This window comes from Zea mays, chromosome 3 (assembly GCF_902167145.1).
Source record: "Zea mays cultivar B73 chromosome 3, Zm-B73-REFERENCE-NAM-5.0, whole genome shotgun sequence".
Classification (NCBI taxonomy): domain Eukaryota; kingdom Viridiplantae; phylum Streptophyta; class Magnoliopsida; order Poales; family Poaceae; genus Zea; species Zea mays.
Window position 1 is genome coordinate 222,031,047 of NC_050098.1, and position 5,877 is coordinate 222,036,923.

At 38.4% G+C, this 5,877-nt stretch overlaps 1 non-coding gene across 1 annotated transcript; it reads right to left on the bottom strand.

Annotated features, from left to right (window-relative positions):
• Positions 1–5,564: 5,564 nt before the first annotated feature.
• LOC111591226 (small nucleolar RNA Z119) lies at positions 5,565–5,660 on the bottom strand. Its single transcript, XR_004857465.1, has one exon. It is a non-coding gene; the product is annotated as a small nucleolar RNA Z119 (small nucleolar RNA).
• Positions 5,661–5,877: the final 217 nt, after the last annotated feature.

Consider the following 5,877-nt stretch of genomic DNA (forward strand, 5'->3'; position numbering starts at 1 on the left):
GGGGCGTGAACAACGCTCCTCTCCATCTGGCGTGGGAGTGAAGAGGAGCGCTGCGAAGGGGACGCCATAGAGGGCACCGATGCGGGTCGAAGAGGAGGAATGTAGCCCCTAAACAATGAATAGTACTAGATGAGAGGTGGGCAAGGGTCATGCGTTGCGGACAGTCTGATACCACGCGCGTCGACAGCCCATGGACCGGGTCCTAGCTACAATCTACAATAAGTACTACACGAGTGTTGTCAATGTCAAGCTGGGATGGAGTCAGGACTACGACATATAAGGGGTTGATTAATTCATCAATATTGTATGGTACAAAATATATTATCAAGCTTAAACACTCGACATAGAATAAGAACTCTAGTTCTTTACAAATTATCTAAGTCCACGAGTCTATTTTTTAGCTAATTAATATACTGAACTAAAGTTGTGGCACAGAAACAATACTAAAATAATAAAGATGACATAATGATGAATGTCCGATCGATGAGATTCAACTTTTATGTAACGACTCTAGTATTCAAGAGACAACTAACATTTTTAAGAGAATTCAAAATTCCAACAAGCCTCAAGGATCCATGAAAATTCGTCAACATGCACACAGGTACATGTCAAATTCATTGTATACATGGTATCTATCAGGTGACAGTTTTAGTAGAAATTTGTTGATTTTATTAATAGAAACGAATATGATATTTTATAAAATATGTTGACTTTTTTAAAATAAAATATTTTATTTTAATCAACGAGAACTCTACAATTCATACATTCTATGTCAATATGATTGGTTGGGTGGCCGAGTGTGGCCTGAGCCGTGTGAGCATGGCTCGCTGGAAATGTAGCAATCATGCGTACCTACGCATGCAGCCTGGAGAGCTGATTTTGGGGGCAGGATTAACGTTGCATGCGCAGACAAACAAACAAGAGTTATCCCTTGGTCAATGCATCTAAAGAGTCGGAATGGATGTGTGTAGCCAACCAATCACATTGTATGGGGGTTAGGGGGGCAACGCTCCTTCCCGCCCCCTCTAGCTCCATCACTGATATTGTCAAGTGCTTGCTTGCAGTTGCATGACGTGTGCGATTGACGTGATCCCTGATCAATGAAGTATTACTAGAAAAAAACAGCGCCCTATCGGGCGCTATACCAGTCACGTGGGAGTTTTTTTTATCTTCATCTTGTTTGGACTCGTCGTTTGCTACATGTAGCTACTGGAGCTAAAAGTTTATCCCTGGTACCTATCATTACATACTTTGGTGCAGCATCAACCATAAGTGGCAACAACCCGAGTAGATACATGAGCTTTATCACGCGAAGGACCAACTTTTGCTAAACAGAAATCAGATAGTTTTGTGTTGTACTCCTACATAAGTAAAATCATCACAATTAACAAGGTAACATGCATTGTCTAAGCATGATATGAAACAGATTAAAATTGAACATATAAAATATCACATCAAGAAGAACATTTGATGTCTTAAAATCCATCCTATAAATGACAGGTTTGGGACCTCCATGGAGGAAGGCATATGATAACATAATAGCAGCAAGCAACAATCATATGTAGTTGGCTCCTCGAACCAATGAATCATAGACTTACTTAAAGCTCTTACCATATCGGCTTCAATTGTTTCCGTATGATTAGAAATCTCAGTTAGCAACTGAAATGTGCTACAATGGATTACATAAAGCCATTTGGATTGAAAGATAAGGAGCACAGACAATTGACAGACCGGAAGGGGAATTTCTTAGAAATCATATTAGCATACGACTTTTACTTCGTACTGATGAGCATGTAGCATTCAAACAGTTCGGCGCGAGCTCATAAATAATAGTGCAAGTTGCTTACGGAATTGACACCAGGTAATCTAGCAAAGGAGGAACAGAAGGTTTAATGCATCATCTAATGTTGTATTAGTCTGCTCTAATCAGCCAAACCAGCAGCAAGAATGGTTTCAGTCAACTCACATCCAATTAGAGTTTCAGTCCAACGGCTAAAGTTCTTCAGTAGCAGCATTTTCCAATTGAATCAAAAGGCAGGCCGATGGTGAAGGTGTGTCCAATGAAAAAAAAGCCTCGACGATCCCAACAGCCACCTATCAAGGAAGGAGCCAGGCATTAAAACAAGTAGCTGGCAGGGCAGCACATGCAATGAGCAGGATCAGCATGGTGATTAATATTAATAGCATGTCTGCGATTGTTCCTCCACCATAGTAAATGGATCCTCCATGCACCCGTATTTTACGATAGACTGTATCTACAAATGTCTCGCTCAGATCCAAATGGCACATAGCTGCATATATTCAACAACCTCGTTAACATGCTTTTGGTGATTTGACTAATATAGTTGCTAAGCACAAAAGTTGGACTTTTATGCAGCTAGTGTGAAAGAATGCTCACCACATGGAGGCACATAGTATGAGCATGAACAGATACTCGACATTAGGCCTGCAACGCCATTTGCTACAGCAATCCATGACCATGACACCTCTGACATATCAAAATGTTCACAATACTTAAATGTCATTTCTTTAGAGATCTCCATCGATGTTACACTTTGTTTTCCTCAAACAGAAAAGACTGCAATCGAATTACACTTTATTTTTTAGTCCAGTTTGACAAATAGGCACCAGTTCCTAATGATTAATGCATGGGAAACTTTGCCAAATTTATAAAAAAAATGATTAGCAATTCATAATAGAAAGCGAAACATGGACCATAGATGCAGAAGAGTATTATTGATGTACCGGTAGTGTCATCAATAGATTTTCAGTTGTGATAGGAAAAATTAGAACATTTTGATGTAGCTCAGTGAGACCCTCGAGACTTGTGCAGTAAGGTTTAATTTTTTTATAGATGAATGACACCCATTCTGGTTGCATGAAAAGCTGAAAGTTTGTTGTCAGTCATTACTCTGTTAGGTGACATGCCAGGAAGGAGCCGAGACTACGGACAATGAAAGAGAGTAGGAAGACGTTTGTGTAGCTGAAATGCAAAACCCGAGTAGATACATGAGCTTTATCACCCGCTTCTTAGTGCAGTTTCACACAAACAAATTCATGCGTGTGGGTTGAGGCAATGGTGGCCGAATAAATCTCAGGTTGTTCTTTCCACGGTGATGATTCATATAGCTGATGTTGTCCTTTCTCTGGTTCACGTTCTTTGATGTTTTGTTGCAACATGGATTTAAGAATGCTGCTGCTGCATTTTAAGAGTAGTCTGCCAAGTTTTTCAGATGATAGCCGAGTGTCATAAAATAAAACTGGTGGAAGAGGAAGCAGAAAACTTATCAGGATTGAGCATGAACAATAATCTGTTTCAGGGAGGATCTATTTTAGAGGATAGTGTTTTCAAGGCACATAGGGACGATTCACAAAAACATGCAGCTATTGATGGCACCACAAGTTTGATGGACAAGAAAATAATATGCAGTCTTTTACGCTTTTATAAACTATTGTGTCTAACATAGTGATAGGATTGCAATTGTAAAATAAACTACAGCTTCATTCAAACATCAAGTTATCACTAATATACTTTGATCATCCTTCGACGTGAAGACTCTATCAAACTTAAAGGTCTTTTTAGTTGTTCTGCCATTTGCATTCTGGCCTGATGACACCTCATCTTTGCTTAAGGGTCGGCATCGACAAAAAAACATGATATTTCCTGAAATAGTTGAGAAGACAAATAGAATGAGAATACAAAATACATTCTCTCAGGTAAATGTTAAGAGTAAGCACAAAGAACTGGATGCACACAGGATAATAGATACCTTTTGTCTCCTGAACAATATTATAAAGTTTCTTCCTCTTATCCATCTCTTCATAGTACTTCAATTTTAAATCTTCATAGTGAGCAACTGCAGTAATTAAACCATACATTGTTTATTTTATAATTGCAAGGCTGCAAAATTACACTTCAGACATTCAAATGTTACCTAGGCCCTGAACTGCTCTGATCATATTGCTCAAATCAGGAATTGCATTCGCACAATCATGTGCTTCAAGGGACAACAACTGCTGCTCTTGTTTAATGGCTCGTGGATTAAAGAGCAAAAAACATTCAAGTTACTATAAAAGTTGTTGTGTTAACTTAAACTATATTATGAAATAAGACAAGCAAATTCAGAACAACACGACACTTATATAGAACAAACTGAAAAGACAGAATTGCAAGAACTGGAGCCCAGCCTGCACGGACCTCCACACCGACTTCTTGCTGGGCTCGCCAACCTTGCGCCTGGTCGCTCCCTTCTTTGCCTTCCCTCCCCCTCCGACGCTGGTGGCGTCCATGGCTGCAGCTGCGCCTAAATTGACAAGACCGAGCAAATGAAAATCATAAAAGCAAATACATGCAGACCATGTAGTATTTTATAGTCCATGAACTTGCACTTGCTCCTAAATTCTTTCTCCGTTCTTCATACTCTGGCACTATGTAAAATGATTTCGTAGTTTGACCTCTGGTTGCCTGGACAAGTGAATTCATCATGGTAGCCAAACAGATTGTTTGCAAAAATTACACGTCTAGCAGGGGAAAATCCCTTTGGTGCTGAATGGTATAGAATTTGAAAACATAAAAATATGTAAAAAGATAAAATCCAACTGTTATCCACCTTGATAATTAGAGTAATGAACTCAACCAAGAAAGTTGGAACTTTAAAAGAGACTGCTAGAATGAGTGGATGAAGTTGATCAACAACCATTTGATGTGCGAGCCATCATGATCCATTGTACATCTAGAGAACTTGACATGTAAAACAAATACAGAAATAGCATGCATGTGTGTTACATTCAGTTTGTGGGATAATGTAAGTCTGTAACATCAATGATCTTCTAGAAAACATGGCTCAAATTTTGCAGTGAACTTTAATCAAGATCTGAACTTCTCATGATAAATTGTCAGTACTCTAATGTAGTAGCACGAATCACATAAGGTAGTATATAAGAAAAGTTGAAAAATAAGGAAATCATGGGATCCCTAGGCTCTAATGTGCTTCTACTACAGTTCAACCGGAAAGTCCTTGTTTTCTATAACTTTTTATAAAAAGGAGGAAGAGACCAGAGCAAGTGCTCTTAAGCCATCATTAGAAACAACCTCTGATAAGAATCATCATCTCCAAAAGTAGAAGGAAAAATCTTCTGACTTGATATTTTGTACATAAAATTTACAGAAAAATTCTAAAAGCAGATGAGCGAATCCTTACCGATAATTTTCATCTGTTTATATTTATCAAAAAACAATAGTGAAGATATAAAAAAAAGTCGTTCCATGAACAGGTAGGCAACATGTGTTTTGGATCAGAACAACAATCAGCGATCTTCCAGCACAGGGAGAGCTCTTGGCTCCCCTCGAAAACAACCTCTGACTCTGATAAGAATCATCATCTCCAAAAGCACAAGGAAAAATCTAAAGACTTGAATTTTTGCAGATAAAAGTTACAGAAAAAAAATCCTAAAAGCAGATGAGCCGCAAGGAAACCTTACCGATAATTTTTAGCTGTTTATATTTATTAAAAACAATAGTAAAGATATAAAAGGTCGCTCCATGAACATGTAGGCAACATGTGCTTTGGATCGGAATGACAATTAGTTGTCTTGCAGCACAGGGAAAGCTCTTGGCTCCCCTTGGAAACAGCCTTTGATAAGAACCATCATCTCCAAAAGCACAAGGAAAAAAAATCTCAGGACCTGTTTTTTTGCAGATAAAATATAAAATATACAGGGAAAAATTGTAAAAACTTGCATTCCACCAACTCAAACAACAACGACACAAAGCAAGATCTACACAATACATATCATTAAATTGGAATGCAGCACCCTCTTAGGGGAAAGGTCGCAGCAATTTGTAAATATATATTTTGCAAGTATAGAAATCTAGCA